This window comes from Stegodyphus dumicola, chromosome 7, assembly GCF_044657685.1.
Source record: "Stegodyphus dumicola isolate Sdum_Otavi_A_Nest chromosome 7, ASM4465768v1".
Taxonomy (NCBI): Eukaryota; Metazoa; Arthropoda; class Arachnida; order Araneae; family Eresidae; genus Stegodyphus; species Stegodyphus dumicola.
Genome location: NC_140774.1, coordinates 21,485,826 through 21,513,693, shown reverse-complemented (window position 1 = coordinate 21,513,693; position 27,868 = coordinate 21,485,826).

The following is a 27,868-nucleotide window of genomic DNA, read 5'->3' as shown; positions in this document are numbered from 1 at the left end:
AGGGTAAAAATTTTGATAAGCCGAATGACTTGGAGTAAGTGCCTTCACACTGAGTCAAAAAAAGGCAAAAAACTCAGAAGGTCTTAATTTTGCGCCGAAAAAGGGCCAGAATAATTTAGATAGGGGCAGCCATATAAATTTTGACTAGAAATATAAAAGGTGAAGTTTCCTTGAACCTTGATAATCATTTTCTTGGCATACGTCAGATGAAGGGCACGCAGGGGAATTCCGATGCGCGCTCTTCGAGGTGGGGGGGGAAGGGGGGAACCTGTTTACAGGTCGAAAAAGTGGTTCAGTCAGTGATCAGCTGGGAGGGAGAAGTTTCATTTTATTTTTGACCGCTAGTCATTGCGGTTTTTAAAAGCCAAAAAGGATGCTGTTAAGCGCCTAGGAAAGTTCCTTCTTAAAAGAAGAGAGAAGTTAAAAATTTAAAGAATATTTTTCAGTTTTAGAGGGAACTTTTTCAGTTTTATTTTAGTTGAAAGATGATAGTAAGTTAAAGCAGTCCTATTTGACTGTGATGTTTCTTGTTAAAGAAACGTTAAAGAGGTTCCTCGAGTTAATGCCGTGTGCATTAAAGAACTTTAGAGGCGGGGGGGGTTAAGGAACGAGAGGTAATTATTCACGTGGTTATCGGTGTGCTCATATCTAGCCCGTTTAAAAGGCAGAGTCGAATATTCCCTATTGACACAGTCGCCAGTAGTCACACACGTTCCCCTGAGCTCATAGAGACAGGAACGTTTTTTCTCCCTCCTTGAACTTCTTGTTATGATAGTAAGTATGTTTTGTCTCTCTCTCGTATACGACATCCAGTAAGGGCAGTGACATCATCTCTCTCTATCATAAATTTTGCTTATCTAATCACCGGCATGACTTCGAAAATGGAAACCGAAATTAGGATAACGGATCAGGAACTCGAAAAACTCGATATCTTTAACAAACAACAAAGGCTTATCAAAGAAATTGCCTTTTTAAAGGCAAACAATGATTCAAAAGATTTATCTGAAAGCAACTTATTGAAACTTCAAAAACTTGAAAACGATTTAAACAATTTACCACAAATCGATAATAGAGACTTACTCATCAAAATTCTATACAATTCTTTATCCCCGGACGAATTTCATAAAATTACCAACACCAAAGAGCACTCAATTAACACAAATGACGCGTGGCTCACACAAGCACCCAGGAAAAGACATAGACGTCACTCAAATGAATCTATTGAGGAAATACCTCCTACACAATTATCAAATCAGTTCAGCACCCTCAAAATTGATCAAAACCTTGATGACGGCAATAAAATGGAAGAAGAACAAAACTCCAATACCCAATTCATTAAACCCGCCAAAATAGCCAATAAAATACCCCCAATTATTATTACCGATGCCACAATATCCTGGAAAGATCTTAGGAAGGATCTAAAAGAAAGATTAAGCATTGAAAAAATAGAAGCGAAAAAAGAAGATGGAAACCTTGTAATTAAACTATTTTCGGCAGAAGATTACAAAAAAGTACAAAATAAATGTGACAAAGAAAAAATCCCATATCATACCTTCTTATTACATTCGGATAAAGCACTCAAAGGTGTTTTAAAAGGTCTAGACACAACTTATACGGAAGACGAAGTTAAGGAAGCATTAATTGAGGACTACAAATTACCCATAAACAAAGTTAAACAGATGACCAGAATGCGCGACGGCATAGCTACGCAACTACCTATGTTTTACATCGAAGCCGCTAACACTCCAGAAGGTAAACGGATGTTCAGTGTCAAACTTCTCCTTGACATGAAAATCAGAATAGTGGCGTACAAAGGAAAAACAGGCCCTACACAATGTTTTCAATGCCAAAGATACGGCCACACTCAAAAAGCGTGCCACAATACCCCTAGATGCGTTAGATGCCTAGAAGAGCATCAATCATTTGAATGTCCGCAAAAAGGGAAAAAGATTTCTCCTATCTGTGTTCTCTGCAAAGGCTCTCATGCAGCCTGTGACTTAAAATGCCCAGAACACCCAAATAATAAGCACACCGCAAGAGGCAATAAAGAGCACTCAAATATAATTCCCAGCGCAATGAGCAAAATTCAAAATACCCCTACCATTTCGAGCCAATCAACAACCAGGAAACCACCTACTGAGAACCAATCCTATGCAAGCGTCACAGCAAATATCAAGGAAAAGGAAACAAATACGAAACCCCAGAAAAACCAAGAAATTAACACCAATAAAGACGAGTCATTCGAAGACTTTCAAGCTTTTATTCAGGAACTCTACCAAATTTATATAAAATTCAGAAATGTAAAAGAAAACCAATCTAAGTTAAAACTGGCCATGGAGGCCATACGGGTATTCGAAAATCATAATTATGAATAACATCAACATTAATATTAACCACAATAATCAGCATATCAACTACGCAAAATTCACCGCATTCAACAGTAACGGGATTAAAAGACAACTTACAGAAGTGAAAGATTATTTACAGAAAAATAGCATTGACATATTAATGATCTCAGAAACTCATCTACAACCGGCAATCAATTTCAAAATCCCAAATTATGATATATTTCGTACCGACCGGATCCACAACAGAGGCGGAGGAACCCTCATAGCCACAAAACGTTATCTTAATTGCTACCCTTTCAATCTACCCTCACTCTCTAGCATGGAAGCTACAGCCTGTATATTAAATAGTAAAAATACTGAAATTCTTCTTATTTCTGCTTATAAACCACCAAATAACCTCATCAGTACCAATGACTTAGACATCATCTTCAATCTAGGATACCCTACAATAATAGCAGGAGACCTCAACTGTAAGCACCAAAACTGGCACTCCAAGTCCAACAATAATAATGGCATCATCTTAAATAATTATATCCTCAATAGTAACGCTGAAATTTACGCCCCTGAAGACCCCACGTACATCCCTACAACTCTTTACGGTCAACCCGATGTCCTTGACGTCGTCATTACCAATAACATACAACAGACGCCTAATATCCAAGTTGCAAACTGCCTCTCATCAGACCACCTACCCATGGAATTCACACTATATGGACTTAGGCATGGCCTTCCACCCCTAAGAACCAAAATAAACTGGAACAACTTCACTTACCTCCTCAACCAGCACATCCAAGCCACTACCAGCCTAGGTTCAGGCCCAGAAATTGAAGCAGCAATAGACTACCTTAATAATCATATAAATCAGGCCATTAATCACTCCAAATCTGCTAGCAACGATACCCCTGCCACTTTACCTCCTTATATTCTTCAAAAAATCACCGAGAAAAATAATCTAAGAAAAATTGCTCAAAGAACTCAAGATCATAGAGATAAAAGAAAATTCAACAAAGCCCAAAAAGAACTCAGGAAATTAATGAAAGACCACAACGACAAAGCTTGGAATGATTTTGTATCCAGCTTAAGCAACACCGATCACTCTGTCTGGAAAATTGCAAAGGTTTTAAAAAACAGGAATTACACAATAGGCCCAATCAAAAGAAACAATACCACTATCTCGAAAACCGAAGAACTTGCAGAAATTTTTGCCAGCGACTTTCAATCCCAATTCTCCAACAGCTCATACCCTTGCAGTAACGATATAAATGTAATTAATCATGTGAACCATTTCATCTCAGAAAACAGCAATAACCCAAACCTCCCTACCAACCCAAATGAAATAAGAAATATCATAAAAAATCTCAATGTCAAAAAAGCAGCAGGTCATGATCAAATCAGCAATAAAGCCATTAAAAACCTACCCAAAAAAGCAATCATCCTTCTATGTAATATATACAATGCTTGTCTAAGAAATAACTATTTCCCAAACTGCTGGAAGCACGCCATCATTTTCATCCTAAAGAAACCTGGAAAAGACCCATCTAATACAGCAAATTATAGACCTATTTCTCTTCTCCCTTCCATAGGGAAAATCTTTGAACGAATTATCATCAAAAGAATTAAAGACCATCTAAATCAAAATAATATCATGAAAAATCATCAATTCGGCTTCCGTTCAGGATATTCAACTGTACACCAAATAACCAGGCTAGTGGAGTATATCGGCGAAAGTTTCATTAAAAAGGAATCAGTAGCCGGTATATTCCTTGACATTGAGAAGGCTTTTGATAAAGTCTGGCTGGACGGACTCCTTATCAAATTAATCAATTATCAATTTCCACCCAGCCTTATTGTGCTCATCTCAAACTTTCTAAAAAACAGATCTTATCAAGTCAAGGTAAAAAATTCATTATCAACCAAGCATTACCCCACTGCGGGACTGGCTCAAGGTTCTGTAATTTCTCCCACCCTCTTTAATATCTATATCAATGATATACCTACTGATCCAAATGTTCAAATCTACAGCTACGCAGATGACACGGCTATTCTCAGCAAATCCATAAACCCCAAAAAAGCAAATAAAAATCTACAAAAGCATCTGAACATAGTCTCACAATATTTCAAAGCCTGGAAAATTAAAATAAATGAAAGCAAATCCACCCTCATCTATTTCAGGAAAAATAATCTACGACGACAACTTGAAAATATCAGTATCAATAATCAAACCATCCCTCAAGCTAACGAAGTAAAATACTTAGGAGTATTCCTCGATAACAAGCTCACTTTCCGGAAACACATGCTCTACACAAGAAATCAAGCCTTTAAAGCATTTAACGCAATCATTGCACTCACAGGCAGAAATTCTCATCTCAGCCTCAAAACTAAAAGATTAATCTACATTCAAGCCATCCGACCCATTTTATTATATGCATCTCCCGCTTGGGCAGCCACAGCCAAATCTAATAGAGAACTACTTCAAACTCTCCAAAATAAAATGCTCCGTATAATATCTAATGCACCATGGTACATCAGAAACAACACTATCCACAGAGATCTCAAAATTTTGCCACTGAACAGTGAAATCATCAAAAACAGCCACAACTTCTTCTTAAATTGCAGCAAACATCCAGACTCCACAATAACCGACCTTCTAAATTACGACGCTACTCTGATTCAGCGACATAACAGACCGCGTACCATCTTTCATAACGAAAGATGGTAAATGTACATATGTGTATATATTTTATTTTATTTTCTTCATATTTAATCAAGTTACTTTATATTTCATGCGATTACACAGAAGGACTAAAAATTAAGGACTGGCAAATCGCAAATGTGTATATGTGTTCACGTGATCTTTTCAACGAATCAGAGTAGCGCTCGCTTTAAAAATATCCAGATCATCACCCATACCATTTCAGTCAGCACTAAAGCCTCACGAAGGAAGGACGTGCGGAACGCAGCCCAAATCTAATGCCTATAATCATCAATTGCTTATCAACTAAAATGCCATCTGCATACGCCATATCTTCCCGATAAGAAAATGCCATAACTTCCACGGAATCATCATATATATTGTTTTTTCCACGATTCTAAATGCCACATTCTTACCTTCTCAGCACTAAGGAGGTGCTTTGCTCCGATTGAAACGTTTGTTTCAGGAGGATATTTACAGCTAGGCTCCCTAATAAGGGTATTTTGGCCTGGTAAAAGTCCTTCTCAGGACTGCATACCAGTTTTCAGGCTAAGGATACAGATACATACAGATCCCTATTGAGTACCGCTCTGGGTCTCTTTCGGGAAGAAGCAACTGCAGGATCGTATACGGGTAGCATATGAAGCACAGGATTAGCGACACGTTGAATATTTTTGAAAAATTTTTCCGAAAGTCGCTGTATATAGCGATTAATGGGCATAATTTTGAGGTCGTTATGAATCTCTTCGTTCCGTACATACCACGGAGCTTTTAGAATTTGCCGAAGCATTTTAGATTGAAAAATTTGGACATGTTTTCTGTTAGTCAGTGCGCATGGGCCCCATACGGGACATGCATACGTAAGAACCGGCCTAATCATTGATTTGTAGAGCAAGATTTTGTTATCAGTTGACAGGTCGCTATGACTAGCTAAGAGGGGGCGTAGGGCGGTCTTGACAGCTGTCGCACCCGCTATGATTTTGCGGATGTGAGGCTGCCAAGTTAATTTTGAGTCTAGTAAAACACCTAGATATTTGTAAGAAGAGACCCAGGGAATAGGTTCACCGAAGAGCATTAAATTGGGTAAATTTGGGATATTTCTTCGGATGAACATGGTGGCAGCACATTTTGCGACATTAATTTTGATTTTATACAGACCGAGCCAGAGTTCTAAGGTCGAAAGGTAACTCTGCAATTGTGAGATTACCTGGAGGGTGTTGGAGTGTTGAGAAATGATGGCTGTATCGTCTGCGTATAATGCAAGATCGATATTTGGGGCCTTAGGAATATCATTTACATAAAGGTTAAAGATTGCGGGGGCGAGGAGACTTCCTTGAGCCACCCCAGCATAGATTGGGCGGGGAGAGGAGAATTCGTGGTTAACTCGCACGCGGAAACTGCGTCCGGTCAAGTACGAGTTAATAATTTTAATGAGATGAGCCGAAAAACCAAGCCGCATGAGCTTGTAAATAATCCCGTCATGCCAAGTCCTGTCAAAGGCTTTGGCAACGTCTAGATAGACAATTCCAGTTCTCTCTCGCTTACGAAAGCCTTCATGAATGAATTCCACTACACGGAGTAACTGGTGTACCGTGGAGTGTTTAGGTCGGAAGCCGAATTGTTCCGGGATTAGTAAATTTTTATCCCGACAGAATTCATTCAGGCGATTAAGTAAGACAAATTCATAGATCTTAGAGAGAGAAGATAACAGACTGATGGGTCTGTAATTGACGGGCAGGTTTAAATTTTGTCCCGGTTTTGGAATGGGAACGACTGCTGCAATTTTCCAACAGTCGGGGAAATAGCTTCTCCTGAGCATTAAATTTATGAGGACCGTGATCCATACGATAAACATAGGGGGGAAGTTTTTGATCATGCGATTCGAAATAGAATCTATGCCAGGTGCCTTGTCAGGTTTCAGTTTGTCAATGAAAACCATGACTTCAGAAGGAACCGTCGGCCTGAGTTCTGGTGTGGTAGGTTGTGATAGAAAATCTTTAACCCGTGCTTGTATGCGCCCCTGTGTAACCGGACGGTTACAGTAGGAGTCGTGGTTTGTTGTGAATTGAGTTGCAAGGCTGTCAGCTATGACATTTGCCTTTTCTGAGTCAGTGTAGGCCATCTGCGCGCCATCGGCCGTTTGAAGGGGCGGAATGTATGTTTTATGTTTGCGTAATCGGGCGGCTGCGCGCCAAATCGATTTGTCTTCAGTCGTTAGGGACTCAATGAATGTTTTCCACTCCGCTTGTTTTAATAAGCGGGTTTCGGTCCTTATCTCGTTCTGTATCTTGCGAAATTGGGCACGGATATTGGGATCTCGTGACCTTTGCCAAATTCTTCGCAAGTAATTTCGCTGCTTAATTTTGAATTTAGTCTCAGGTGGGAGCCTAGCACCTGGATGTTTACGTGGCTTCCAATCACGGCTCTCGGTCTCTTCTGTGAGCTGCGAATAGCAGGATCGTATGCTGGAATTCGCTGAAGTGCTCGGTTATCACTCTGTTCAATTTTGAGGAATAAACAGTTCTCTCTCACTCATTCGAGCTTTGGATCTTTACCGAATAGGGTGTACTTCACAGCTCTTCTTGACTCTCCGTAAGTATTTCGACTTTTATGAATTCATGATTGACATGCCAGACTAGTATCACGCTTTTTACGTAATGGAACCGTACGACTTCATACGGAATCCTGATGCTATCGAAAATCTCATCAAAAAAGGCACTCGCGAGGAGATTGATGCGCAAATCACTCATCTCGCTATCCAAAAAAATCTGATCTTAAACCAAACGGTTCAGGTCACTCCTGATATTTTCAACAATCTTTGTGACACCTATGATCGGCTGATTGCCAAGAAAATCCTTTTAGATGGCCAATACGAGCAGGCTATTACCGAAAATATTCCCAATAAAGACAACAATGAAAATAGTAACTCTCAAAACTCCAACCTACCTACAAATGATAGCACAAATAATTGGTGCATTCCTAGGAAAACACATAAAAGAACGCTGAGTGACGGAAGTAATTCCTCACTAACATCTGTTAAAAATCGATACACAGCCCTAAGACTTGAAGATGAAATGGAAACAACAGACAATACGCAAATTTTGAACTCACAGATCACCGATGAAGACGGTTTTATCAAACCTTACAAAACAACAAAGAGAATCCCGCCTATAATCATATCAGACGTTATTGAATGGAAACCCATAAGGGACGAGCTCAAAAAACTCGTCGAAAAATTTGATAGTAATTTAAAAGGAGGAGATATCCACATCAAAGTCCGTGACTCCGATGACTACAGATCAATAACCAAATTCCTTGATACTAAAGCCATACCTTACCATACTTTTCCACTTCCCCACGAAAAACCTATCAGAGCTGTTATCAAAAAACTACCGGGACATACCAGCACCGAAGATATCATACAAGAGTTAAAAGAATTAGGGATCCCTGTCACTAACGTCAGACAAATCACCAAAAAAGTAGAAAACGAAATAATCAAACTACCCACATACGTTGCAGAAGTCGCCAGGAACAACAATGGCAAAAAAATTTTCGAAATCACCCACATATTAGACTTAGGTGTGCAAATTTGCCCCTTCAGACCCACACCAGGGCACAAACAGTGCCATAAATGTCAACGTTACGGACACAGTAAGGCACACTGTAAACATAATCCTAGATGCCTCAAATGCGGAGACAAACATTTCACGTATCTTTGTAAGAAGGACAAGAATCTGCCTGGAAAATGCTGCCTCTGCGGGGGACCTCACGTCTCGTCATATCGAGGATGTGAAAAACATCCAGACAACATAAAAAAGTCCATAGAACAACAGAGAATACAAAAATCTAATTCTACAGCAGCACCTGTACCCATCAACAATACTGCTAATTTCCCACCATTGCCTAGCAGACACTCCACCCCAGCCAGTAACAGTGAAAACACAAATAATAATTATAATAGTCAAACTACCAACACTAACGAAGAAAACTCCAACACATCCACCTCTGACATGCTTATGTGGATTAAAAATCTGTTCCATAAAGGAAAAAAACTCCTAGAGAGATTTTTCAATGCCAAAACAATTATGGACAAGATCCAAATAGGCTTGGAAGCCTTTGAACTTTTAGTCAGCTGTAATAATTAATTACAATAGCAACATCAATAATATTCACACTGCTGCCCCCAGCAGCCTAAATATAGCATTTTTTAATGCTAATGGAGTTGCGCACCAGCGCACAGAAATCGAAGACTTCTTATCAAAACATAATATTGACATATTTTTAATTAATGAAACTCACTTACGTGCCGCGAATAAATTCAAACTTCAAGGATATAACACCTTCAGATCAGACAGAAGACACAACCGAGGAGGGGGCACCCTCATCCTCACTAAAAAACACCTGCAAGCTACCAGCTACAATATTAATGGCATAAACAGCTTGGAATACTGTGCAGTTATTGTGCACTCGCACATAGACGAGCCTACCATCTTCATTTCCATTTACAGTGCACCCAACAATATTATTACATATAACGACCTCTATCAACTCACCAATAGCAACAAGCCCATCATCATTGCAGGAGACCTAAACGCAAAACACAGATCTTGGAACTCAAGCACCAATAACCCAAATGGAAACTTTCTCTACAATTTTGCCATCAATAATGACCTAAAAATCCAAGGACCGAATGAACCTACTAGGTACCACCACACCGGCACTTCTGAAGTTCTTGATATCCTCATAACCAAGAATATCCACCAAACTCCTTACCTAGAAGTCATCCACGAACTTACCTCTGACCACCTCCCAGTGCGATTCATCTACTATGGCTTTGACAACAGAATCCCAATGAAAAAAATAATTAACTGGGACATATTCAATAATTACTTAGAAAAACTTCCAGCCAGACCTGCTCTATCCAACTCCGCTGACATAGAATATAATATCACCAAAATCAATAGAAGCATAAATACTGCACTGCATCAAGCTACCTGGTATGAAGAATATAAAAAACCCAAATTACCCGAAGAAATCCGCAATAAAATTAAAGATAAAAATAGAACTGCAAAACTTTGGAGACTCACAGCTGATCCTAGAATTAAAAACATACTTAATAGAAAAATTAGAAACATCAAAAACCTCATGAACGAATATAAATCCAATAATTGGGAGCTCCTACTTGATTCAATGGATACAAATCAGGACACTGTCTGGAAAATCGCCAAAACTCTCAGGAATAGTAATAGCAGCTTTGGTCCCATCAACACAGTAACCGGAACGGCTTACACAGACAGTGATATGGCAGAAGCGTTAGCTGACCACTTTGAAAATACCTTTATCACCAATAATTATCAAGATGAAGACACTGAAACCGAAGTCAATAATTTTATCAACCAACTCAACTATTATACTGACACTGAAAGCATGCCCTTTACTACTCCAAATGAAATCAAAATTATAATTAACAACCTTAAAAAACGCAAAGCCCCTGGTTTTGACGGTATCACCAACAAAATACTGGATATTCTCCCTCATAGTTACATAGTCCTGCTAACAAATATAATTAACGCCTGCATTCGTCTTAACTACTTCCCAGGGCAATGGAAACATGCCATTATCACTGTCTTAGTCAAGCCAGGAAAAAATCCAGCAGAATTAAACTCATACAGACCTATTAGCCTGCTACCTTGTATGGGCAAAGTCTTCGAACGGGTTATGAAAAAGCATCTCTCCTACCACCTTGAAAACAATAATATTATTAAAAAAGAGCAATTTGGATTTAGAAAAGATCATAGCACCACCCATCAACTACTTAATGTCACAGAATATATGGCAGAGGCCATCACCAAAAAAAATACTATTGCAAGCTGCTTTATTGATCTTGAAAAGGCTTTCGACAAGGTATGGCATGAGGGTTTACTCTACAAGCTATACCTTGCTCGTCTGCCTATCAATTTCATTAAATTAATCTACTCATACCTTAAAGGGAGATGTTTCCAAGTCCGAATCAACAATCGCATATCCAAAAAGAAAAAAATCAAAAGTGGAGTGGTACAAGGAAGTGTTCTTGGCCCTATACTCTTCAACATCTACACCAATGACATGCCCATTCCCTTTAATTCGGAAATCTTCAAATTCGCAGATGACACAGCTATAGTCACCAAATCCCTGAAGCCGCAACTTGCAGCTGATAAACTAGAAATCGCAGTTAATCAAATCGCCCACTACTTCAATATCTGGAAGCTCAAAATTAATCCTACCAAAAGCCAAGTAATTTTCATCAGAAGACACCATAAAAACACTCCCATTCATAATAATATCAAAATTAACAAACAACAAGTCAATGAAGTTACCACCATCAAATACCTAGGAGTTTACTTCGACCAGCAACTACAATTTAAAACCCATGTTGACTACTCCATTAGGAAAGCCACCGCTGCTAAAATGGCATTACGACCACTCCTTAATAGAAAATCCAATCTTAGCATTAATCTAAAAAGAAGAATTTACCTCACTCTTATCAGGCCAATGCTCCTGTACGCTGTTCCAGTCTGGGCCACCGTATGTAAATCTTACAGGAAGAAAATTCAAATATATCAAAATAAAATTATTAGAGAAATCCTAAATGCTCCTTGGTTTACAAGAAACATCCAACTCCACAAAGATATAAAAATAAATGCCATTGAAGACGAAATTTTAAAAACTAGCCATAATCTTTACTCTAAAATTACGCATTCAAGATATGAACACATCAGAAAACTTACAGATTACGACCCAACAGTCATCGCACCAACTAAAAGACCGAGGAACATTTTCCACGATACCAAGTGGTAACTGTAAATAGTGTATATAAAGACTTTATAAAATGGACTTGGTCCGGTACCCGACCGCACATTACTATTGTTATCTTACTCATCAACTATATAATCAAGTTTTATTTTCAAATTTTCATTTTATCATTTACTATTTAACCAAGATTTTTACTAGTGTATTATATTTACAATTTATTGTAAATAGTGTTTATTGTGTAAATACCCAGTGAAAACTACTAACGGACTTAGTTTACTGCGTAATGACTTTTTACTATTTACTCAAACTCTCTGTGTACCGAGATAGCTTTTCCCTCACTCACGAGTGCCTTTTCACCGAGAGAACATTCATAGGAACCAGTTTCAGTCAAAAGAGCGTTTAAAGACGCTACGTATGGGGTCATTGACCGATCCCGCCATTCACGCATCACCGAACAGCTTTCTTGCCTTTCCAGATTAGCGTTGTCACGCAACGGAGCTTCGCCCTTAACGGCGCGGCGATTTTTTCGCCTTCTCCTTCTAACTCCATCGCCTTAGGGCAAACAACTACAAAAGAATCAGTTAAAGTCGGGATCGACTAACACTGCTACGTTCATGAAACGATTTGATTTGATTTGAGGAATAAATTGGATTCGGAGCTGTGACGGCAAACGTGTAGGACGTACTGAAGGTACTCTCCCGATTCTCGCAGATCTGTCCCAGTCCAGTAGGCGGACAGAGATTGCACTTTACTTTTTTCTCACCTTCGGGTAATTAAAATGTCCTTTTTTAGGACAGTCGGCGACACAGATTAAGACATTACGGAACCGGACCAACGGACCTATGATTTTCAGGACACGGAATTCTCAGAAAAACCTGCAAATAGCAAACAGAAACTTCCTTTAAAGATGAATGACTTTTTAATCCCGCCCGAAACGAAAAAGAATAAGAAAAAGAAAACAACGCATGAAGGGAAAATGGATGAACCATCACAGGAGAGAAGCATGACCCAATATACGGAAAACGTTAAACCCACCGAAAATGCAATGTATAATAACGATATACGCGAACGAGGAACTGATGAAAAAATTTTTGAAATAATAAAAGAACACGGAGCTAGAAAAATTTTTGAATTACTTTCGAACAAGCACGGGAAAACTCCCGAAACCCAGACGGAAGAATGGATCTCTCCCAAGAAAACTGCGAAGACCCCGAAAGAAACTACGCCTATGGAAATCATCACTGAAAATAGATTTAGGGAATTAGAAGATAATGAAGATAACGAAAATAACATGGAGACCACCAGCGAAACGGAAATTCCACCACCTATTGTATTTACACAAAAAGAAGTAAATTGGATGGAGATAAGAGAATTACTTTTAACGGTATGCACGGAAGAATTCGAAGCTGATACGAAAATGCAATCAATTTATGTTAAAGTTAAAACTCCCAACGAATATAGAGCTGCCACACGCCTACTACAATCCAGGAATATACCGTTTCACACCTATAGACTCGAAAGTGAAAAACCCCTGAAAGTGATATTAAAGAATCTACCGGCCAGCATGAAAGAAGAACTTATCAAAGACGATCTTGAAAGACGTAAATTCCCAGTCCTGAAGGTAAAACAATTCACGCGCAGCCCAAAATTTAACCTCGAAAAATTACCTATTTTCTTAATTGAATTGAAGAAAAACAAAGCAGGATATGCCATTTATCATCTTGACAATATGTTCAATATGAACATAAAAATTGAAAAATATCAACCAAAGAAAAGAATTATTCAATGCTTTCGCTGCCAGGAATACGGGCATTCCCAACATTTATGCACGAAACCGGAACGATGCTGTAAGTGCGGAGCACATCATCGAAGTAAACTCTGCCCATTAAAACCGGAAGAAAAGCCTACATGCATTTTTTGCTCGAAGCAACATGTATCCTCGTATCGTGGATGTGAGGTTTATCAGAAAAAATATGAAAAGAAAAAACCTGTACCAAGTGCTCCGAAATTTAGCCATAACAACGAAGATTTTCCTCCTCTCCCGACAAGAACAGATAATGGAAACACTCAAAACGCCGAATCCAGTCGTAATAGAAGTAGAAACATCCAACCCCCACCTGAAGATCTAAAAGAAGCAATAGAATGGATTAAAGACCCCAAAATCAATAACTTATTAAGTAACATCATCAATCATATACGAAAAATAAGAACAGCGAAGAATGCCGCTGAAAAATTTATGCTAGGATTTCAGGCAGTCATGTCGATAATTAAGTTCGCTGAGGATTCTGATTAACTTCAAGTATCACAGTTGAAAAATTATCTGAAAAACTCTATTCAATTAAGGCCATGAACTTCTCTTTTAACCTTAGGCTTCTTTTCAAGCATCCATCCATCCATCCATTTTGCTATGGCCGGTGTGCAGCTAGTGAATGCCGCTTTACCGGCTCCTGATATGTGGTGGCACCTGAAGTCAGTAGTTCTGACAGTTAGGTGGTGGTGACTAAAGGTCAGGAGAAAAGGGGGTGACCCTGCGTCACAGAATGGGAACCAGACTTATTGGAAAACGCGGTGGTGGGAAAGCATTCTCTTTTCCTAATGATTCCCTAATAATATAGAAAATTGAGGAGAAATACGTAATATATAAAATTTGCATAAATTGATAAATTTGTGAATATATAAAGATACTTGCGTAAGGTAATTCTGGAGTAGTTAAGATAGAACATGCATAAGGTATAAAGTTCCTGAAAATAAAGAAAATTAAGTATAATACATATGTACAAAAGAAATAAAAGTTAATACATGGCAATTAATAATAATAAGAAAGCTGGAGTAAATTCAATCTGGATTAATATAAAGTGAAATCAAGTGTAAAATATATACAGATATATACAAGATGTTAAGTCGGAAAATTTTGATTGAATTGATGGGCCGCCCAGGGCCTCAGGTCTTTATCTTCTGGCAAGGGAGCATAGTTAAAGACTTGGAATTGGTTCATGAAGGGACAAGTAAGAGCCTTATTGAAAAATTTTTCATTTGTCTTCTGAATGAAATCTTTGATGGGGTCTATCTTTAGGTCCTTATGTAGGGTGGCATTAGAAACGTAGAAATGCGCGTTAGTGATTAGCCTTAGGAATTTATTCTGGATGATTTGGAGCTGTTTAATTTCTTTGTCTTTGATAGTAGCCCAAGCAGGCGACGCATAACAGAGGATGGGCCTGATGATAGCTGTAAAAATATGTTTCTTGCTTTTGAGATTTAGCTCTGAGTATTTTCCCAGTAGAGGCATGAGGCTCTTCATGTTTCCATAGGCTTTGCCTTTAATAATTTTGATGTGATCAGTCCAGGTGAGTCTATGATTAATGGTGATGCCAAGATATTTAGCTTTGCTGACTATGGGGATATTCTTGTCAAAGAGTTTAAGTTCGTTAGTGAGGATTTGATGAGTTTTTCTGTTTCTGCTGATAATGAGAAGCTGAGATTTCTCAGCATTAATAACAATACGCCATAGTTTGCACCAATGTTCAATCAAAGGCATCATGGTTTGGAGTTTTAATATTGCAGCATTGGGGCTAAGGGATTTTACTGCAAGAGCAGTATCATCCGCATAGCAGCCAAGGAATCTGTTAATTTCATGATCAGGATTAGGGAAGTCGGATACATAAAAGAGATAAAGTATGGGTCCTAATATTGAGCCTTGAGCGACAGAGGCACGGATGTACTTGAAACTTGAGGTGTCTTGTCCAAAAGATACGAAGAATTTTCTATTTTTGATGAAGGAATGAATAAGTTTAGTCATATCTGGTGAGAAGTTTAGTTTGATTAATTTGAAAATAAGCCCCTCATGCCAGACGCGGTCAAAAGCTTTGGCCACGTCAAGCATGAGTAATGCAACTTTCTGGTGGTTATGAAGAGCACTGCCTATGAATTCTACTAATCGGACGAGTTGTTTCGTAGTGGATAATGTTTTTCTGAATCCAAATTGCTCAGGAGGGAGTCTATTAATATACTGATGCATCCTATTGAGAATAATTCTTTCCAGGATCTTACCAAGTCCGGGCAGTAGGCTGATAGGCCGGTAGCCATCTGGAGAAGTGGTGTCTTTGCCTGGCTTAGGAATTAGGATAATTTTAGCGACTTTCCAATTCATGGGGAAGTAGGACTTATCAAGAGAAGCATTGTAAATACTGACAAGCCTTGAGATAATGCTGAGTGGCAGATTCTTAATTGCGATGTTATTGATTTCGTCATAGCCAGGGGCTTTTCTATTTTTGAGCCGTTTAATGATTTCAATAACCTCTTTTGGATTAGTAAAATCTGTGTTGAGTTTTGCTGTGGGGCTATTGATATAATTTTGAACAAAGTATCTAACATCATAAGTGAAGGTAGGGTCTGATGGAGTATCATTCGGAATAAATTGATTCTCAAGGTGCTCTGCCATAAGAGTAGCTTTTTCCTTGTTGGTTAATGCAATTTTGTCATCTTTTTTGATGGGCTTATTACAGGTGGGTGTAATTCTGAGGCGTTTGGCAAAGCTCCAGAATTCGTTTCCAGGTTCATTAAATTTTTGAATTTTATTTTGCCAAAGTTCAGCTTTGTAGTTGGTAATATTTTTCTTGATAAGTCTGTTAATTTTGTTGAGTTCTGATTTTATTTGAGGGTCCCAGGACCGGTTCCATCGTTTTCTGAGTTTATTTCTCTCTTTGATCAGTGTTCTAATACTATGGGGGAGAATCTCCTGGAATTTGTTTGCAGGAATCTTCTGTGTGGCTGAGTTATAGGCATTCTTGATGCTGTGAGTGAGCATATCAATGGCAACTTCGATATCGTAGGTAGTCTTGAGGCTATTGAGCTTAGGTGGGCTATTTTCAAGAATATCATGGAATCGTTTCCAATCGGTTTTATTGATGAATTTTTCATTGGCAGTTTTGTTGGTGCCAAGAGTGGCAATAACAGGGATATGATCAGAGGTAAGGTCTATTGTAGAGTCGATAAAGATTGGTATGGAAATATTGGTGAGGAGAATGTCGAGAATATCTCCTTCTCTCACATTCTCCGGGAGGTAGGTATAGTTATCTGGAGCGTATAAGTAGACTGGGTAGTTAGTGATGAAGTTCTTGAGCATATTGCCATTGCTGTTGGTTTGTCGGCAAGCCCATTCAGTGTTTTTTGCATTGAGATCTCCGGCCAGTATATTGTCATTATTGGTACATAAGATGTTTTTTAGAAAATCTTCATCAAGAGGGTTATGTGGAGGGTTGTACAGAGAGTTGAAGTAGATGATGCCGTAAGAAGGTAGAAAAACCGAGACCGTAACTAATTCGTGATTATTGGTCCTATCCTCTCTGATGAGACAGGATTGAATAGAGCTTTTGACGAAAATGGCTACTCCTCCACCTTTATGGCTGAGTCTGTCACACCGGTAGTTTGGAATATTTATTCTTTTGCTGGGATTAGCATGCGTTTCGGTAATTAATGCAATATCTATGTCTTTAGTTAGGAGAAAATTTCCGGAATTTAAGGATGTTATTAGCGTTCCATATCATAACTTGTATGGGTGCTTTGATGATAGAGTTAAGACCCATTATTAATATTGTTATTTGATTTCATTTCCTCGTTGGTGTTGTTTATCTGTTTTATTTGCTGTGTTATTTGCAGGAAACCTGCACTTTTGATTATGGAAACTAGTTCTGCAAGGTCTGAGAAGATCTTTTTTGCCTCACTAATGGTTTCGTTGTAAGTGCCAGAAGCTAACATTTGTGCGTATGATTTTCCTTCGATGATTCGGCTTTGGTAAGTTTTCTGTTTTTCCTGCTTAGGTTTGGGGAACTTTACACATCCTTTGAAGCTGGAAGTATGGTTCTGGCCGCAGTTTGCACAGAGCAGGGGCTTATCTTTATTATTTTTGTCTGGGCAGTCTCTGGATTCGTGCGATCCTGCACACCTAACACAACGGGGTTGATAATTACAACCGATCTGAGTATGGTTGAATCCCTGACATTTGAAGCATTGCAAGGGACCTTGTCTGCCTCGGTATTCCTCAACATTAATCCTGAGTCCGCATAAATATCTGGTTTGGTAGATTTCTTTGGAGGCTTCGTCCTTGGGTAGTGTAATGAGAAATAAGGGAAGTTTGGTAACTTCTCCATTTCTTCTTTTGGTTAATTGCTTAATTTCTTCTGGTTTGAAATTTAGTTCCTCAAGTTCTTCTTTAATTTCATCTGTTTCGGTACTCCTAAGGAGTCCTTTGATAACAACTTTCAATTTTCTGTCCTGGGGGAGAATGTAAGAGTGGTGCTCCACCCCCAGGTCTTTAAGAATCTTAACCATAGCCCTATAGGTATCTGGGTCATTAGTAGTAATTTTGATCCCATCAGGAATACTATTTCCAATGAATTTGAAATTCTTTTGATTAAATATGCTCCTAATTTTGCTATAAGAGTACTTGTTTTCTTTAAGTATAATCGGTGGAAGTTTATTTGATTTAGTTTCCTGATTTTTGTTGATGGAATTGGTCAATGTATTGTCTAAATTGATATTTGCATCTTCCTGGTTGGAGGTGTCCATGATAGAATTATCCTCCGTTTCTCTGATAGTTTTAGTAATGGGTTGTTTGGTATTATCTTTAGTTTGGTCACAAACCGTATTTTTTGCTTCTTGATTTTTATTGTTGGTCAGCTGTGAAGAATTAGCATGCTTTATGCTGAGTTTCAGTTTTTTAGTCGCAAGGTGCGAGTTTCTAATTCTGACTGTTTGGTCTCCTCGACGCTTGCATGTTATATCTTCATCCGAAGATATGTCTTTATCCAAAGTGATTTCATCGTCGGTGTTGTTTGATGAAGTATCGTGTAGCTTGATAGGGCTACGGCCTCTATCATTATCTGAAAAGGAATGTTTATCATTTTGTACATCAAGATTATGATGGGTGTTAATGTGCTCCTGGCACTTTTTAAGGTTCTCCTCATTGAGAATCTTAATCATGCCCAGGGAGCTGATTAGAAAGGAATGAAATTTCTCCTCAATTTCGGTGAAGGATCCATTGAGTTGTTTTGTTTTATCTAATTCCCTAATTTGAATGTTATAAAATTCAATAAGTTTCTCAATTGTCTGGTTCGCATCCATGTCGACGCTTTGAATCCATAGATCCTGCGCCCCAGCAAGAGAAAGAGCCTGCGCCCCGGAACCGGACCCGCACGACGGCGTTCCGGCAGACGGATGAGCAGGAGGAAATCTCTCAGGCCCCTGACTCACTCCTAACTAAGTGAGCTTGAGGGTAACTAGAGAGATTAACAACCAAAAAAGATTAAAAACGCGCCGCAGAAACGCTATCAATGATAAGCAGTGGCATGAAAAGTCACAGCAATTAAAGGCATAATCTGGCGAGACTGAGCGGTGGCTACTGAGCATTCATGGCAGTTAGTCGAAAGATCGCAGTCAGATACGCCGGACAGGGAGATCTTATCAGGCACGGAGATCTTATCGCAGTCGGATTGGTGGCAGGCACGAGACCCGCACGACGTCTGTTCCCTTTGAAATTCCCCGCTCCAATGACTCTTTTCAAGCAGCAACCGGCGAGTCAGCACTTGGGTGGGTGACCACCCTCGTGACTGGCCTCGACGAATAACGACCCAGGAGGGTGAGCGAAGAAATTCAGCAGTCAACGCAGAAACGTTTCGCCGCTCGGACAGCCACTGCTCATTTTGTTTTCGCTTAAAATCGCAGGATTTTTATCCTTTTGAATTTTTCGCCTCAGTGCGGGTGCGTATTGCACCACTATTCTTTCTAACCAACTGGCCGTATGGCATGATCAAAACCGATTGGATTAAGGTTCTTTGTAGCCAAGGCCAACTTTGTAAAAGACACCGATTAGATTAGAGGAATAAATTTTGTCTAAGCTTTTTAATATGGTAATCTACAGGTTTAATGTTTAGGTCCGAATGAATCACATCTGTACGGACGTACCAGCCTGCATTCAGGGCCATACGTAGGAACTTACTTTGAAAAGATTGAAGTTTTGTGACATGAGTTTTTGCAGCAGTACCCCAGATTGTACATGCATACATGAAGACAGGTCTTATAATTGATGTATAGAGAAGAATTTTGTTTTTAATTGACAGTTGGCTCTTCCGAGCTAAAAATGGGTAAAGTTGGGCTCTAGCACCTTTCGCTTTATTGAGAACACTTTCAATGTGAAGGCGCCAGGTTAATTTAGAATCAAGTACAACTCCTAGGTACTTGTAAGAGTTTGACCAGGGAACATAATCGTCGAAAAACTTTAAGTTAATGGAGGGGTACGGGAGGGGGCTACGTTTGAATATCATAGCAGCACATTTAGCAACATTAATTTTGATTTTCCAAGTGATGAGCCAGTGCTCAAGGCTAGAGAGATAACTCTGAATGGTTTGGACCAAGTTTTCAAGGCGTTTGTGTTGAGCTAGGATGGCCGTATCATCTGCATAAAGTGCAAGAGTGATACTAGGTGATTTTGGTATGTCATTTATAAAAATGTTGAACAAAATTGGGCCTAAAAGTGACCCTTGGGGGACGCCGCTGAGTATGGGACGGGGTGCCGAAATGAAAGAATTAACTCGTACAGAAAAAGATCTATTAGTGAGGTACGAATTAATTATATGAATTAAATGGGCCGAAACGTCAAGTCGTATGAGCTTGATAATAATTCCTATATGCCAAGTCCTATCAAATGCTTTGGCTATGTCAAGAAATAAAGCGCCAGTAAGCATTTTGTTACGAAACCCTTCGTGAATGAACTCCACTGTCCTCAGCAGCTGGTGCGTGGTGCAGTGTTTTGCTCGAAATCCAAATTGTTCATCAATCAGAACGTTGTGATTTCGGAGAAAATCATTCAGGCGTTTAAGTAACACAAACTCGTATATCTTAGATAACGAGGATAGGAGGCTGATAGGTCGATAATTTTGAGGGTTAGAAAGGCTTTGGCCTGGTTTTGGAATAGGCACAATAAGTGCTTGTTTCCAGCTTTGAGGAAAATAGCAATGCTGTATCATAAAATTTATAAGCATTACTAAGAAAAATAGATAGTGGGTGGGTAAATTTTTAATCATACGATTAGAAATAGAGTCCATACCAGGGGCTTTTTTGAGTTTGAGCTTGGTAATGTATTCACTTACCTCGCTCATGGATGTATAGTGTATATCTCTCGCGAAAGGCGAGGAGAGGAAACGTTCAACATCTTGTGGGAAAGAACTTGCGCTGTTCGCAAAAATTCCTTCATTATGTGGTGTAAATTGAGTTTGAAGAGAATCCGCAATTAATTCGGATTTCTCAGCGTCTGTGTGAGCCACCGCTGCGTCCGTAGCTAAGGACGGAATGTTAGATTTGTGTTTGCGTAGGCGGGCTGATGCGCGCCAAAGACTGTTATCATTGGTCGTTAAGGACTGAATGTAATTCGTGTATTGTGATTGGAAGAACTGGTCACATGATGCCTTGATCTCATTTTGGAGAGTACGGAGTTGAATTTTTAAGCCAGGATTTCTATTTCTTTGCCAACGATTCAGCCGCTGAGCCCTAGGGACTAGGTTGAATTTTTCCGCTCTCTTTGCTTCTTGAATTTTTCGTAAGTATGTATCTTATTGCTCTCGCATACGACAGCCAGCTCGAATAGGCAGTGACTACTACTTTCGCTTGATCAAAATTTATCTTCAATCACCGACCGGAACCTCAATACCGACCATGAATAAGAAAACGGACAAAGATGATGAAAAAATTAGGGCGAGCCAAATGATTACTAAAAGTTTAGAATTAGAACGTGAAATCAAATTATTAACCTATGCCAACAATGAAAAACCATCAGATGAAAACATAAAGAAACTAAATGATTTAAACACAGAATTAGCAAAATTATTTTCCGAATTGCCCAAACACGAAACTTCATTATATGAAGCCATCAGTAGGATTTGTCAAACCAATAATGATACCTGGACCGCTCCCAGAAAAAGAGCACGAAATCTTTCTAACGACAACACCCCTCCAACACAACTTTCAAATCAATTCGACGCGCTCACAATAGATCAAAACTTAGATAACCAAGATATGGAAGATAACGATACTAATAATGATTCAAACAATACATTACCCAACAAAATACCACCCCTTGTCATAACCCAGGACATCAATTGGAAAGATATCAGAAAAGATTTTATAGAAACCCTCAAATTTGGAAAATTCGAAGCCAAACTCGAAGGTGAAAACTTCGTTATAAAAGTTACCAGCATAGAAGATTACAAAGCAGCACAAAATTACCTTGAAACCAAGCATATACCTTACCACACCTATCTTCTACATTCGGATAAAGCATTGAAAGGAGTACTAAAAGGATTTTCTACCAATTACACAATAGAAGAGATTAAAGAAGAAATTAAGAAATTACAAATCCCTATCATTAAAGTAATACGCATGGTGCGCATGCGCGACGGAATCCCCACAGAGCTTCCAATGTATTACATCGAAACTCCTAACAATCCCTCAGGCAAACGTATGTTCGATATCAAATACCTCATGGATATGAAGGTCAGAATTGTTCCTTATAAAGGTAGGCCCGGACCGACACAATGCTTCCAGTGTCAACGGTACGGGCATACCCAAAAAGCATGCCACAACCCACCAAGATGCGTCAGATGTTTAGAACAACATCAATCTTTTGAATGCCCGCATAAGGGAAAAAACTTCACGCCTCAATGCGTACTATGCCAAGGCTCACATGCATCTTGCGACAAAAAATGCCCGGAGCACCCTCTTAACAAAATAGATCCTAAACTAAAAAATATCAAAGAATCAACCATAATTCCAAGTGCTATGACTGAAATCAAAACCACCAGTACTAGCAACCAATCAAAAATTAGAGAGCCAATATACAACAGCCAATCATACGCCGCAATACTCTCTGGGTCTAAAAACCCGACAAGCCCTCCTTCAGAAACTCCTATTAAAAATATCAACAATAATGAAGAAAAATCTTTCGAAGAGTTCAGTGTTTTCATTAAATCTCTACACACCCTTTATTTAGAATACAGGAATTCCAGCAACTCAAACTCTAAATTGGATATCGCCTTAAAGGCGCTACAGGTCTTCGAAAAACACAATGTTTAATTCTCAAAATAGCACCTCACCAATATATCGACATATCAACTATGCTAAATTTGTTTCTTTCAACTGCAATGGATTAAAAAGGCAACTCTTCGAAATCAAAAACTACCTCATCCTCCACAGCATTGATATTCTTCTTCTAAACGAAACTCACCTTAAAGCAACAGACAATATCAAACTCCCAAACTACGATGTATTCCGATCTGATCGACTGCATAACAGAGGCGGAGGCACTCTTATTGCAACAAAAAAATATTTAAATTGTTACCCAGCCACTCTTCCTCCACTCCAAAGCATTGAAGCTTGCGGCTGCATTATAAAAAGCAACAACATTAATTATTTAATAGTCTCTATCTACAAACCACCTAACAACCTGCTTAATATCACGGATCTCAATAATATCTTCAACCTAGGCTATCCCACCATCATGTCAGGCGATTTCAACTGTAAACATCCAAACTGGAACAGTTCAACCACTAACGCAAACGGAATCATCCTCAATAATTACCTCCTTAATAGCCAAATCAATATCTATGCACCGAATGAACCTACTTATATTCCCACAAATCTACGTGGAAGACCAGATATCTTAGATATTATCATTACCTACCAAATACCTCAAGCTCCTTTTGTATACGTAGCAAATGATCTTTCATCAGATCATTTACCTCTTCACTTTACCCTTTATGGGTTAAAGCATGGATTACCTCCTTTAAAAACAAAAATAAACTGGAGCAACTTTAAATATATAATGCAGAAAAATGTGAATGCGGCTCCCAACCTCAGCAACACCTCAGATATTAACGAAGCGATCAACCACCTCAACAATCAAATCCATAATGCTATTAATAATTCTAAAATGCACAAAAAAGAAGACACAATCACCCTTCCTCTCCATATCAGACAAAAAATCAGGGATAAGAACAGACTCAGGAAAATAGCGCAACGGACCCAACACCCTAACAATAGAAGGAACTTCAACAAATGCCATAAAGAACTTAAGAAAATCATCCGTGAATATACGGACCAAGCCTGGAAAAACTTTGTGCAAAGCCTTTCACACGACGACCACTCTGTCTGGCGCATCGCCAAAGCGCTCAAACATACCAACAATAGCATTGGACCTATCAAAATTAATAACTCTATCATCAATAAACCAGAAGAAATTGCTGAAATCTTTGCAGATAACTATGAAGATCAATTCTCCAACAACCTCTACCCTTGTCCAAACGATTGCAATATCTCAAATCATGTAAATAGTTTTATCCAAGAAAACTCTAGGAACTTCAACCCCCCTACCAGCCCCAGAGAAGTTCAATCCATCATTAAACATCTAAATATCAAGAAAGCCACTGGTTACGACCAAATTTCTAACAAAGCTTTGAAGAATCTTCCCTCCAAAACAATAGTTTTAATTACTAATATCTTCAACGCTTGCCTGAGGAATAATTACTTCCCTGATGCATGGAAACATGCCATCATCTTCGTACTCAAAAAACCCGGGAAAAACCTAGCTGAACCTTCAAGCTATAGACCAATCTCCCTGCTACCTACAATAGGAAAAATTTTTGAAAAAATCCTTGCTGAAAGAATCAAAACCTATGTTTTTTCCAACAATATTCTCAACAATAATCAATTCGGATTCAGACCAGGCTATTCAACTACTCATCAAGTCTCACGCATCGTGGAATATATCGGCGAAAGTTTCAATAAAAATGAAACCGTAGCTGGTATATTCCTCGACATCGAAAAAGCTTTTGACAAGGTTTGGATTGATGGATTGCTGATCAAACTCATCAACTACAACTTTAGACCCAGCCTTATAATTCTTCTTTCTAATTTCCTACGAAATCGTTCTTTTCAAGTTCGAATTAAAAATATCCTTTCTTCCACCAGAATTTCAAAAGCAGGTGTAGCTCAAGGTTCGGTCGTCTCGCCAATTCTTTTCAGCCTTTATATCAATGATATCCCTCCTTGCACCAAAACAATTATTGCAAGCTATGCAGACGACACTGCACTCCTCAGCAAGTCTATGAATCCTATTCACGCTAGAAATAATCTCCAAGACCGCATCAATACAATAGCACAATATTTTAGAGCATGGAAAATTAAAATTAATACCTCCAAATCTGCACTCATTTACTTCAGAAGAACAATAATTAAAAAAGACATCGGAAACATACAAATTGAAGGACAGAATATCCCAAGAACTAATATAATCAAGTACCTAGGAGTTTACATCGGTTATCGACTAACTTTCCGCAACCATATCATCAATATTCGGAACAAAGCCTATCAGGCATTCATGGCCATATACGCATTAATAGGAAGGAATTCTACATTAAATCTAAATACAAAACGTATCATTTATTTACAAGCTATCCGCCCTATTCTTCTTTACGCAGCACCGGCCTGGGCAGCCACTTCTAGAAATAATCGTCAATCATTGCAAAGAATGCAAAACAAATTACTTAGAATCTTAATAGACGCACCATGGTATGTACGCAACTCGGCAATCCATAGAGACCTAAATATCAAGCCTTTAGACAGCGAAATTCTCAAACACAGCCATAACTTCTTCTCCCGCTGCAATAGTCATCCTAATGAAAATATCCAACAACTCAACAACTATGATAACACTCTTATTCAAAAACACAAAAGACCGCGAAACATTTTTCACGATGGAAACTGGTAGATTTACATGTTGTATATATTTTATTTTATTTTATTTCAATTATTTAACTCGTATTTAATCAAGATTTACCTATTTACCAATGAACTATGAACTCTACTGTTGAGATTAATTACCGTTTCCAAAGTGCAAAATTGACCAATCGCAACGAATGCTACTACTCTTATAAAAGGATCCGACCGCCCACCACATCATTCAGCCACGAACTTCCAAGTGGGAAGCACGCACGCCGCATCGCATCTCTATGCCATAAAATTCAAACTGCCATTATTGCTTATACAATCAAGTCTTCATTTATGCCATAGTCTCTAATTATGCCAATTCAAATAATATTTCGAGGATTTAATTTCGAGGGAGGGTATGCTTTTAGAATTTAATTTAAAGCGAAAATTGTCCCAATTTGTAGAGACGAGTGCCGGAAAATTTTGAGTAAAAATAGTACAGCTAAGGTCGATGGTTACGGGGTTGTGATCTGATGATAAACAATTTTCAACAGTCACTGGATATCCAAAAGGGATGTTTCTAAAGAGTGCCAAATCTATGAAAGAGGGGGTACCCCGTGAACCATATCTAGTGGGGGAATCCGGCGCAATGATTTTAATTTGGGCGCACTGAGCCCATTTTAGGAGGTCACGACCAGCAGGGTTTGATCTATGGCAACGCCAATCCTGGTGGTGACAATTTAAATCACCAGCTATGATAAGATTATTTGAAAAATTGAGCAGTTTATTAAAATCGACCACAGGAAAATTTCCACCTGGTGGAAGATAGGCAGAGATCATGACTAGGGATGGCAAATTTTGAATAAAAATTTCGATTATTGTTGCTTCAAGTTTGCTCATATTTGGAGTGTCAATTCTGCGATGCGGGATTGAATTTTTTATGTAAATACAAGTGCCACCATGATAAACATCACGTTTATTCGAAGCTTGCCTGTCATTTTTATAAAGTGCATAATTTACAAGCTTGGGAGCTCTCCCTGGCTGGAGTTTGGTCACTTGGACAAAAATGATATCAAAATCCTTCTCTTCTACATAGTCTCTAAACTCATGAAATTTGGAAAGAATGCCATTTGCATTCCAGGTGCATAGTTTAAGATTTTTCAACCCTTTCAAAGTATTGAATTTTAATGGATGTGGGAATCAGAGAATTGGAGAGTGACATAGCTCTCAAAGATGTAGTAGGCCGCGTCAGCACCAGATGGAGCCACTCTGAGCTGCGGCCCAAGGCCCAAGGCGATATTTTCCGGAGTACCTTTGCAACTTAATGCAATTACCTCCACAACTTCGTTAAGGAAAACTGAGGTGATTAAGACGAAGCACTGGCTGAAGGGTAATGAAGGAGACCATTAAGGGTTTACAGAGAAGGAAGTGAATAAGGAGTCCTCACTATGGACGATAAATTCTTTCTGCTTTCAACGCTAGGTTGAAAGAGAGAGAGGTGTTGGATAAGGCGAATTCCTGAATGCATTGCATTAATGGAATCGGAAAGATTGAAAGACTAATAGCCGGGAAACATAATTTTCCAGGGCTCGGGAAAGGTATATTAGGTAATACGGAAAACCGCAGTAATCGCTAATGCCTTGGGGATGGGCTGGGGGGGCAGAGAGTCTTACGACTAAAGCTCGGAGCAAGGGATGGTGAAACGAAAAGAAGGGGGGGGGAAGGATTTAGGAGGCGAAAAAGTTCTCCTACCGCGAGAGTACAATAGGAGCAACTTTTGAAGCGGAAGGAACCGTGAAGAAAGTTAACTGTAGAAAAGACGGAGAAGTTTTAGGATAGTTAAAGGGAAGGGAAGCAAGGAAAAGTGTTATAAGTTGGAGAGGAGAGGTGGATTAAAAAAGGGGAAAGAAATAAAAATTGGGACAGAATTAACCAAAATTACCTGATTGCAGTTGGTGTTTGAAGATATGCAAGCTTGTATCTATGCAGATTGCTGGAACAAAAATTCATGAAATAAAAATGTTTTGAGTAGCATATGGGGGAGTTAGATTTAAAAGATTAGAATATTAATTTAAATTTCATTAATTAAGCAGTTTAAGTTAAATAATTAAGTTAGATGATTAAATAATAAAGAAACGTTAAAACTATTGCAAATCTGATTTATAGTTGTCTGGGCCGTGTTTTATGAAAAGATGAGGTCTTGGCAAGTGGAGGGGCAGGTTACCTATAGCAGCACGGATATAAAACCGAGAAACGAGGCCGAATTAGGTCCGGCGGGCATGTG